The sequence below is a fragment of the Trachypithecus francoisi genome, unplaced genomic scaffold (assembly GCF_009764315.1).
Source record: "Trachypithecus francoisi isolate TF-2019V2 unplaced genomic scaffold, Tfra_2.0 Lachesis_group10, whole genome shotgun sequence".
NCBI classification, from domain to species: Eukaryota; Metazoa; Chordata; class Mammalia; order Primates; family Cercopithecidae; genus Trachypithecus; species Trachypithecus francoisi.
This window is the reverse complement of record NW_022681455.1, coordinates 49,674,822-49,686,750: the sequence shown is the minus strand read 5'-3', so window position 1 is coordinate 49,686,750 and position 11,929 is coordinate 49,674,822. Positions and strand designations below refer to the sequence as shown.

Below are 11,929 nucleotides of genomic sequence, written 5' to 3'. Positions count from 1 at the left end.
TACAAATTCTTGAAACAACAAGGGAAAAGATTGGATTTGTAGGTATCTGAGAGCCATCTGCAGATCTCATTAAATTGTAATCCCTGTCTACTAATTATGAATGTCTTATCTCCATAAATTCAGTTCATCATGTACACTGCTACTAAACTAATCTTCCTGGCTCATACTTACTATGTGTTTCTCTTCTGCTTAAAAATCCTCCAAAACGTTATCTTTCCTATAGAATAAAGCATTTAACTGGAAATATTATGATCTTTCATAAATTGTCTATAAACCCTACTCCCAACTTTTCCCCTTCCCAATAGTTCCCACTGCAACAATTTGGGAGTCTATATTAATCCTTTCTCACACTTTTATAAAGAAGTAACCAAGACTGGGTAATTTACAAAGAAAAGAGATTTAATTGACTCAAAGTTCCTCATGGTTGGAAAGGGCTCAGAAAACTTACAATCATTGCAGAATGGGAGACAGGTACCTTCTTCACAAAGTGCCAGCGGAGAGTGAGAGCATGCAGCGAAAACTACCATTTATTAAATCATCAGCTCTCATGGTAATTCATCCACTATCATGTAAACAGCAAAGGGGAAGCTGCTCCATAATCCAATCACTTCTCTTCCTCGACACCTGGGAATTACAGGTTCCTCCCTCAACACAATGGGATTACAATTCTAGACGAGATTTGGGTGGGAGTGCAGAACAAAACCGTATCAGAGCCCCTATCAGATAGCATAGTAAGAATAAGTAGTTTCTTCTTGCTGTAGTACTCCAGGTTTTTCTGCTTTTTCTCTGAAAGGAACGATATGATGTTCTATTTTCCTTTTGATGTCACCAATATCTAGAACATAACTTGCTTTTAATACAAGCCTGCCGAATCCAAGATCTGTAATAGATAGCCTATAAACGTGAATTTTGATCTTACTCATCACAGTGTCCAATTTCAAAATATCTTCTTTAATGTAAGCTCCTAATTAACTACATAGATATATTAATGCTCTTTTGTTGTAAAAATCAGAAAACTTAATTCCAAATGCCTTAAACAAAGCAGGAGGTTTATCTGACTTCATATGACTAAAAAGTCCCAAAGTGGGCACACTGTTGGAGCCAAAAGTTTTCAATAGCATCAAGTCACTAGATTCCCTTCCCTGTGGTCCTATTGATTCTGTCTTCCTCCGTATATTAGATTTACCTGAACATTATGTTATAGTCTTATTTTAAAACGTGTAACTTTAAACATGAAACAAAGAGCAAGATATTTGACTTTTCAGTGAGTGGATTTTTACACAACAGCGTGGAATGAATAAAACAGATTTAATGTTATCTCCCAGCCTCCGTAGGCCAGACTTCAAAAAAATAACATCTTTAACTCAAGGGTGAAGCAATATAGCCTTTCAACACTTTAGACAGGGTACGAGACTGATGGCAGAGAACCATATGGGTTAGTGAGTATGTTCAACATTCTACTGATTCTGAGAAACTGAGGTGTCCCTGTCTAGTTAAAGGACAAAAAGAAAAGTCACCAATCCATGTTAACTGATCTAAAAGGAAAGGCATGGGATTCGGTATCCTGCTGCCTCAGACTTCCTAGCAAACACAACCATGGTGCCATGGGAGCCAAGAAGCAATGGGCTTCTTTCTTCTATGAGACTAATTATTACATATAGTCACAGCTCTTACAAATAATGACCTAGCATTAATAAACCAGGTCATCCATGAACATGTGATGCCTCCATTTTTTAAATTATATTTTTAGTAATTGCATTACATTTTAAACAGTATTCACTCTTACATTATTATTATGTTCTAATAAGTAGGTCAACCTATATTTAATATAAAACCTAATGATTTCAAGTAGTTAAGGGGACAGTTTGGTGATCCAAGAGAGGGTGTTTTCAACAGAAGTTGTATATACAAGCAAGGCCAAGACACACAAAAAGTTTTTATTTTTTCTTTTTTAAAATTTTATTGCACTTTAAATTCTAGGGTACATGTGCACAACATGCAGCTTTCTTACATAGGTATACATGTGCCATGTTGGTGTGCTGCACCCATCAACTCACCATTTACATAAGGTATTTCTCCTAATGCTATCCCTCCACCACCCCCACCCTCCTGACTGGCCCTAATGTGGAATGTTCCCCTCCCTGTGTCCATGTGTTCCCATTGTTCAACTCCCACCTATGAGTGAGAACATGCAGTGTCTGGTTTTCTATCCTTGTGATAGTTTGCTCAGAATGATGGTTTCCAGCTTCATCCATGTCCCTGCAAAGAACATGAACTCATCCTTTTTTATGGCGGCATATGTGCCACATTTTCTTAATCCAGTCTATCATTGATGGACATTTGGGCTGGTTCCAAGTCTTTGCTACTGTGAACAGTGCCACAATGAACATACACGTATTTGTGTCTTTATCATAGAATGATTTATAATCCTTTGGGTATATGCCCAGTAATGGGATTGCTGGGTCGAATGGCATTTCTAGTTCTAGATCCTTGCAGAATCACCACACTGTCTTCCACAATGGCTGAACTAATTGACACTCCCACCAACATTGTAAAAGCGTTCCTATTTCTCCACATTCTCTCCAATACCTGTTGTTTCCTGACTTTCTAATGATCATCATTCTAACAGGTGTGAGATGGTATCTCATTGTGGTTTTGATTTGCATTTCTCTGATGAGCAGTGATGATGAGCATTTTTGCATATGTCTGTTGGCCGCGTAAATGTCTGCTTTTGAAAAGTGTCTGTTCATATCCTTTGCCCACTTTTTGATGGGGTTGTTTGTTTGTTTTTCTTTCTGTCAATTTGTTTAAGTTCTTTGTAGATTCTGGATATTAGCCATTTGTCAGATGAGTAGATTGCAAAAAGTTTCTCCCATTCTGTAGGTTGCCTGTTCACTCCAATGATAGTTTTTTTGGCTGTGCAGAAGCTCTTTAATTTAATTAGATCCCATCTGTCAATTTTGGCTTTTGTTGCCATTGCTTTTGGTGTTTTAGTCATGAAGTCTTGGCCCATGCCTATGTCCTGAGTGGTATTGCCTAGGTTTTCTTCTTGAGTTTTTATGGTGTTAGGTCTTACATTTAAGTCTTTAATCCATTTGAGTTAATTTTTCTATATGGTGTAAGACAGGGATCCAGTTTCAGCATTCTACATATAGCTAGCCGGTTTTCCCAACACCATTTATTAAATAGGGAATCCTTTCCCCATTTCTTGTTTTTGTCAGGTTTGTCAAAGCTCTGTGGTTGTAGATGTGTGGTGTTATTTCTGAGGGCTCTGTTCTGTTCCATTGGTCTATATATTTGTTTTGGTACCAGTACCATGCTGTTTTGGTTACTATAGCCTTGTAGTATAGTTTGAAGTCAGATAGCATGATGCCTCCAGCTTTGTTCTTTTTGCTTAGGACTGTCTTGGCAATGTGGGCTCCTTTTTGGTTCCACATGAACTTTAAAGTAGTTTTTCCAATTCTGTGAAGAAAGTCAGTGGTAGCTTGATGGGGATGGCATTGAATCTATAAATTACCTTGGGCAGTATGGCCATTTTCACGATATTGATTCTTCCTATCCATGAGCAAGGAATGTTCTTCCATTTGTTTGTGTCCTCTTTTATTTCGTTGAGCAGTGGTTTGTAGTTTTCCTTGAAGAGGTCCTTCACATCCCTTGTAAGTTGGATTCCTAGGTATTTTATTCTCTTTGAGGCAATTGTGAATGGGAGTTCACTCATGATTTGGGTCTCTGCTTGTCTGTTATTGGTGTATAGGAATGTTTGTGATTTCTGTACATTGATTTTGTATTCTGAGACTTTGCTGAAGTTGCTTATCAGCTTAAGGAGATTTTGGGCTGAGACGATGGGATTTTCTAAATATACAATCATGTCATCTGCAAACAGGGACAATTTGACTTCTTCTTTTACTAATTGAATACCCTTTATTTCATTCTCTTGCCTGATTGCCCTAGCCAGAACTTCCAACACTATGTTGAATAGGAGTGGTGAGAGAGGGCTTCCTTGTCTTGTGCCAGTTCTCAAAGGGAATGCTTCCAGTTTTTGCCCATTCAGTATGCTATTGGCTGTGGGTTTGCCATAGATAGTTCTTATTATTTTGAGACACATTCCATCAATATCTAGTTTATTGGGAGTTTTTAACATGAAAAGCTGTTGAATTTTGTTGAAGGCCTTTTCTGCATCTATTGAGATAATCATGTGGTTTTTGTCTTTGGTTCTGTTTATGTGATGGATTACATTTATTAATTTGAGTATGTTGAACCAGCCTTGCATTCCAGGGATGAAGCCAACTTGATCGTGGTGGATAAGCTTTTTGATGTGGTGCTGGATTCAGTTTGTCAGTATTTTATTGAGGATTTTTACATTGATATTCATCAGGGATATTGGCCTAAAATTCTCTTTTTTTTGTTGTGTCTCTACCAGGCTTTGGTATCACGATGATGCTAGCCTCATAAAATGAGTTAGGGAGGATTCTCTCTTTTTCTATTGATTGAAATAGTTTCAGAAGGAATGGTACCAGCTCCTCTTTGTACCTCTGGTAAATTCGACTGTGAATGTTAAGAATTTATAAGTAAACAAAACATACATAAATCCTTGTCCTTGTGGTTCTTATATTTGGAGATGGAGGAAGATAGACAATTAAGAGGAAAAATCAGGAAAATACATGATTCATGGTAATAAGCCACAAGGAGAAAAATTGAACAGGTAAGAGAGATAAAGGATACCTGTGGTCTGAGAGGAAGTTACAGTATCAGGATATCCTGGGAAGTCCTCACTGCAAAGATAACATTTGAAGAAAAAGCTGAAAGGGGATAAGGCAATGAGCCATGTGGAATTCCTTGGAAGAAAACTACAGGGAAAGAACAGCAAGGGCAAAATACTCAGGTAGGAGAGTGTCCACAATTCAAAGCAAGGAGGCTGGTGTGGCCAGAATAGAGTAAGCAAGGTGGAAAATAGAGGGAGATCAGAGAACTCGAGGGAGGAAGGCAAATCATGTAAAACCTTGAGAGCCATTTGTAAGGACTTTGGCTTGGTTTCACAGTGAAATGGACGCCATTGGAGGAATTAAACAGAGGAATGACATAATATAATTGATGTTTTCATAGGATTATTCTAGTAATATAAGATTGGGCTATGTTCAGGCAAGAGCTGAAATAAGGAGACAAGAAAATATGGCAAATATTATAGACAAGAGATGAAAGTACCTAGGACAAAGTAGTTGCTGTGCAATAATTAGAAAGTGTAAGATTCTGAATATGTCTTTTTTTTTTTTTTTTGAGACAGAGTCTCACTCTGTCACCCAGGCTGGAGTGCAGTGGCCGGATCTCAGCTCACTGCAAGCTCCGCCTCCCGGGTTCACGCCATTCTCCTGCCTCAGCCTCCCAAGTAGCTGGGACTACAGGCGCCTGCCACCTCGCCCAGCTAGTTTTTTGTATTTTTTAGTAGAGACGGGGTTTCACCATGTTAGCCAGGATGGTCTCGATCTCCTGACCTCGTGATCTGCCCGTCTCGGCCTCCCAAAGTGCTGGGATTACAGGCTTGAGCCACCGCGCCCAGCCCTGAATATGTCTTGAATGGAGGCTTGTCAGAATTTGCAGATGGATCGGATGTAGAATGTAAGAGGAAAAAGAAAAATCAAGATTACATTTAAGATTTTTGGACCGAACAACTAGAATCAGGGAATTGCTATTTCATGATGGGGAAGACTAGAGGAGGATTAAAGAATAGGACACATGGAGTATTCACAAAAGATTGCAGACCTTGATTTAGTCCAAGTGAGTTGTACAACTTTGCATCCCAATTGAGGGAAATTTAACCTATGAGATCAATTGTGTTAAATTTATTGTTTTATATCGCATGTTAGGGGTTTAGGAATCTGCAATCTTCCCTAAAATGAGATATAAAAGATGATGGGAGTTGGAAGTCTCTAGGCTTTACACAGAATCAAATTATATTCATAATAAGAAGCACAGACATGCCTCACAACTCCTCTGTGTCTCAGTTTCTTCACACTTAAACAGAGGGGTTTGGGTTTCAGAATTAACGTAATAATCACAGGCTGTTCTGATCATGTGCTAAGGTGAACACAACTGATTTCAAGCAATGTTATCCAGACTAACCTTTGAAGTAATAATCATTACTGGGCAATATGATGAAGAAGGAGCTGTTTATATACAACTTTTCAAACCAGTATTCTCTGTGCCCTTTTTACAACTGTGTATAAAATCTTTCTCTCTGGTATTTGACTACTAGGGCTTTTGTGTTGTAAGAGATCAAATACAAAATTTCTTTACTACGTAACCTAATATTCTCAATAAAGGATCCAAAAATACAGTACCATTTTAGACACTGTGTTCTCTCCCAGGTTTATTTGCATTTTTCTTCTTCTTTTCCTCCTCCTTTTTTAATGTCACTAAACATTAATTGAACCCATGCTATAAGATAGACACTGTGGTGTGTACTGTAGACATGAAGATAAATGAGATAGACATATTAATAGCTCCTGCTCTTAGGCTGTTCCTGTATTATAAAAGAGATGAACATATTGTCAGCTAATAATAACAAAATGTGAGATAGGGAAAGGGACAGGGAAGACAGAATTCTTTTTTTTTTAATTTTAAGTTTGAATGTATATTTTGAAATAAAAATGGAACATAACAAATTTGTACAAAATTGTCACACAGGAACACACTTTAAGATACCATTACATGCTATGTGTATTTAGAAAAGTTACAGATGTAGTAAGAAAAAAAAACTGTCATTGACAAATGCAAGTTCATTTTTTGAGCAACAAGAAATCTCCCATGAAATGTCAGACTGAAAGCCAGTGAGACTCGGTGAGTGACGGCGCAGCACCTGCTGAGGCCTGGAGCTTGCCTCCCGGGCTGGATGCTCAGCTTAGCCTGCGGCTGGATGCCACCTAGAGTCCTATGTGCCATGGTCTTTTTCTTTCAGTAAACAGTATAAAACATACTATTTTCCTTTGATTGTAAACTTCAAAAGAAAATAACATTCTTAAGAATTGTGCTACAAAGAGTACTATGATTTTTATTGTAACTCATCACATTTAGAACATTTCCACTTCACAAGTTTCTGATTTGCTTCACTTTCTTACTTGGCAATGGTGCCCTGGCAGCATCGTCCACACACACCACTATGTATGGAGAAGCGGGCTGCAGGCCCTTCCTGAAACCATGGTCCATGGCTCTGCCTTCACGGAACAGGCCGAGTCATGTCTCTGCTCAAGATCAAACCATCTGCTCTCAAGTTAGAGGTAGCTCAGCCCATCCATTTATTGCTTTCCTTATATTCCACTTTTTATTATTTAAGTTGTATTTTCATATGTTTCTATAGAATTTATTCATATTACCTGGCTAATAATCAACAGTTTGGGCTTTTGATATAACAACTCTTCAGATATATTGCTGGTATGTGAAGCTCAACTGATCTGCGTAGGGACAAATCAGAAGGTATTCATGCTGGTAGATCAGCTGCATTGCAGCATCTTACAGTTAAAACTCCACCCCTCTATGAATGTTATGTTTTAGCCTTAAAAGAGTTGAGTTTGCTCACACTTCCTCTCACATAAAATACTTAGTCTCTTTCTCAATATTAAACATTATTATTATTATTTTTTACAACAAAAGTGGTCAGGACAGACATCACAAAACCATAATCCCACATAAATGGTCTAAAAATGCAGTTAGGTCATCTTTGTATATCAATACTAAAAAAGAGGTTTGAGCCTTTGACCATGCCCATAGATGCCTAAGTTCTTCCACATCATCATTTCTATAGTTTGACAAAACTAGAATGCACAGTCTTAAGTGGGGGGAATATCATAAAAATTCATTACTCCAGTGTTTAACTTTTCCACGATTACTTGAAAATTCATAGCACAGCATCAGTGTAACTTGCTAATCATGAAAGCTGTAAATTAACAATCATTGCCTCTCATAATGACTGCACCAGTGTCCATTTTTATTTATTCCTAATTTAATTCAATTACAACTACTTGGCTGTAAGTTTGAGGTAGCTTCACAGTGGTTCCACCTGATGGAAGGAGTATGACTTAACGTACCCTCTGCAGCATGAGACTAGGTCAAAATGAGAGGGAAATACAGTACCAAATATACCGTCTTCTCACCTGGCATACAAACTAAAAACAACCACCAACCAACCATTTCTTTAGTGATAAAAATACAGTTCTTTTGTGAGCATGGAAACAATACATGGAATCTGTTTCTTTGCATGAAAAGTAGCATCAAGGGAAAAGGACTCAAATTATGTTGCCACCTTTCGGTTAACCTGGGTAAGAATGTTCATAAATTCAAGCTTGTTGGCGTACTGTTTCAGCATGGCATAAAGTGACTGGATGAACCAGGAGCCATCCTTTGAATTTCATCAGGAATAATAACCAGGTACTGTGGAGTATGCATACAAGAAGTCGGCCTCCACTGGTATTTTGTGACACGCCATGTCATCCTCAACACCACTGTCTGTCTCAATGCCACAGTTCAGTTCTGTACCACAGCAGGCCTGAATAATGAAAAGTTTGGGTTTTCCAGTTAGACTTCTACAACAATTCCCTCTGAAAAAGCTTGTTATTTTTTTCAGGTCAACAGGTCCATTTGTTCCAAAAATTATTCCTTCTTCACCATGGCTCAGAAGCACACAAACGAAACTGCTCCTTTTGCTGTGATCTTCTTTAGAAACATTACGCATCAATTCCACAATTTCTTCACGTGTAAGATCATTTTTATTCCTGACTTCATATTTCAAGTTTATGAATGTTTCCCTGAGGTTTGCTGCATCAACATCTGTACAGACCGAGATGCCATTCCAGTGCTTTTATGAAAATTCTTATTATTAATTATTATACATAAACCCATCTCGGGATAATCCATTTTATAACTGTCGTCCAGGGATATTCCAGAGTCCACTGATTTGCTTCCATGTATGATCTTTGGTTCCAAACTTTTAATGGATTTTGAATCCACTGAGCTTTCAGTGTTCTCCACGGATACCTTTATTAACTGCCACAACCGCCTTACAGCAGCAGCCACCCGCTACGATCCGCGTCTGCCGAGAGAATTCTTAGAAATACAGAAAGGAGGCCGGGCGCGGTGGCTCAAGCCTGTAATCCCAGCACTTTGGGAGGCCGAGACGGGCGGATCACGAGGTCAGGAGATCGAGACCATCCTGGCTAACACGGTGAAACCCCGTTTCTACTAAAAATACAAAAAACTAGCCGGGCGAGGTGGCAGGCGCCTGTAGTCCCAGCTACTCCGGAGGCTGAGGCAGGAGAATGGCGTAAACCCGGGAGGCGGAGCTTGCAGTGAGCTGAGATCCGGCCACTGCACTCCAGCCTGCCACTGCACTCCAGCCTGGGCGACAGAGCGAGACTCCGTCTCAAAAAAAAAAAAAAAAAAAAAAAAAGAAATACAGAAAGGAGCAACCATGAGAACAGCAAGAACTCACAACAAAATCAATCTTGAGCAGAGACATGACTTGGCCTATTCCGTGAAGGCAGAGCCATGGACCATGGTTTCAGGAAGGCCTTTTCACATGATTTGGTTTTCTTGCTTGTATTGTTTCAACATTAATACAGCTAAAAATGCTATGCTGATCAATTTTTGGTTTAGTTGTTTGTTTTCAATAAGAGTAGTCATGACATCTATATATAACTAAATTAATTTAAATACATCTCAGTTTTCATTATTGATACATCAGTCCAGTATTAATTCTGGTTCTCCAAGTAGATTAATATATATTATAGCCTCATATGTTTTCTTGAGACCACTAAAAATGTGTAATGGGAAAAATAATGAAAATTACCATCCACTGACAACTTATTTTATGACAATCACAATAGAACATCTCCCACATTTTTTTATTTTTATAATGTAAGTATTCTCAGCTTAAAAAATGATAAAACTCAAAAAAGTTATCTAACTTGTCCAAGTTTTTCATAACTGGTAAATTCCCAAATTGATATCTTAAGAGTGTTAACTTAAGAAGGCTTACCTCTTTATATAATTATCATGATTTGTCAGGAGAGAAAATTGAGGCACAAATTAGAGAAATTACTTACATGAAATGACAAGAGGGGTCAGTAATAAATTTAATATTGAACGATGTGAGGCAGCTTATTTACCAGGAAATGAAAGATCTATGTGTGTCTTAGAGAGTGAAGGTAACATTACCATAGGAGGGAAAAGCATGAGCAAATATTTGAAGAACGACAAGTATTTTGTTGCAGTCAGACCTTAGATTATGAGGCCAGATATCCAACTTAAAAGATTGTAAATAGACTTGCATGGCATGCTGAGTAATTTCTGTATGTCTTACAGACCGTAGGGAACAAGTAAAAGTCATTTACATGCTGTATTTTTATAAGCATACCAGGAAGTAGAATGGGAGACGAACAGATTTGAAGAAACTGACAGGAAGTTATTGCACAAGTTTAGGTAAGAGGCAGTAGTAAATGGGAAAGGAGATAAGGTACTATTTAAGAAATATCCTTACAGTAGAACAATGTGCTGTGACGTGAGGATGAGGGAGAAAGAAAAAAGACAGAAGGACATTATGCTGAATGAAATAAGTCAGATGCAAAAGGACAATTTTGTAAGTATATGATTCCATTTAGATGCGGTATCTGGAGTAGTCAAACCATACAGACCGAAAATGGGTGGTGGCCAGGAGTTAGAGGGAAGGAGGAATGAGGAGTTATTGTTTAATGACTACAGTGTTTCATTTTGGGGAGTCGAGAAAGTTCTGGAAATGGATGATGGTAGTGGCTGCACAACAATGCAAATGTACTTGATGCTACTGAACCATACATCTACAAATGATTAAAATGGCAAATTTCATGTTCTGTATAATTTATCACAACTTTAAACCTGCTCCCCCTGCCCCGGCCGGCAATTTGCTCCATATACCTTCAAAATAGCTGGAGGTATCTTCTGATCACAAGTAGAGCTTAAAATACTCCCTTAACACAGCATTTTGTCAATAATTAATTTAGTACATTTTTCTCATAATAGTACTGTTTGAGGCTGCAAAATAAAGCATCCCCTGTTACCTTCTGGACAAAGTTTTTGTTAATGACTGCTCTGTTTCTATCACCTGTCAAAGCTTCCATTAATGGCTCCTTTATTTCAAAAGTCCAGATAATACCACGGAAGCAGGCTGCTGGTGTCACTCAGTTCCTTCAGTTTAGAATTTTTTTCTGTAGAAAATAAAAATTTTAAACAAACCACTGTCTCACATTAGGAAAAACTGTCACCAGCAGTGGAGCAAGGGATTGTGAAACTTAAAAACAAAAAAGAAGTCTTGCAATTTGAATTTTGCATCAAGATGGCTTTCGTAATTAAAAAATATTCTGGTGGCATTCTAAATTTGATAGTTTTAAGAATCCTATTGGAATGGTTTTATCATTTATCACTCATGCATGTCATATAATTCTGACAACTCATTTCAGAACATATTGCCATTCCAATACAAAGAAGTGCCTAGTATTGGCTATTTTCTCACTGTGTTTACTTTTTTTCTTTATTTCCTCCCTTTCTTCCTTCGCTCCCTCCATCCCTTTTTACTGCCTGCCTGCAATTTTCTTTCTTTAAAAAATAAGATAGGCATAGTTTGCACAGCAAAAGATTACATTTAACCAAATAAAGTGTTTTGGGACATTATAATGTCCTTCTGAACCTGTGATATTTTTATGCATTTAAAATTATAAAAATATGATATTTTGGTGTAAATTATTTTACTATGCCAATTGTCTGTCAGTGGGTTAATACCATGTGAAAAATAACATATTGGCAAGTAAAAAGAAAACTATCTTTGTAAAGTTTTATTTCTAAAGAACATGGGCAGAATTTTTGTCATTTGAGAACTGAAATACTGGAAAAAACTTTCCCAAATGCCCAC

At 37.8% G+C, this 11,929-nt stretch overlaps 1 pseudogene across 1 annotated transcript; it reads right to left on the bottom strand.

Moving 5' to 3' along the window:
• Window positions 1-6,616: 6,616 nt before the first annotated feature.
• LOC117088535 lies at window positions 6,617-11,141 on the bottom strand (annotated as a pseudogene). Its single transcript, XR_004439245.1, has 2 exons — window positions 11,082-11,141; window positions 6,617-9,066 (listed from the first exon to the last, which is right to left on the bottom strand). The product of XR_004439245.1 is annotated as a caspase-3-like (transcript).
• Between the last annotated feature and the right edge of the window lie 788 nt (window positions 11,142-11,929).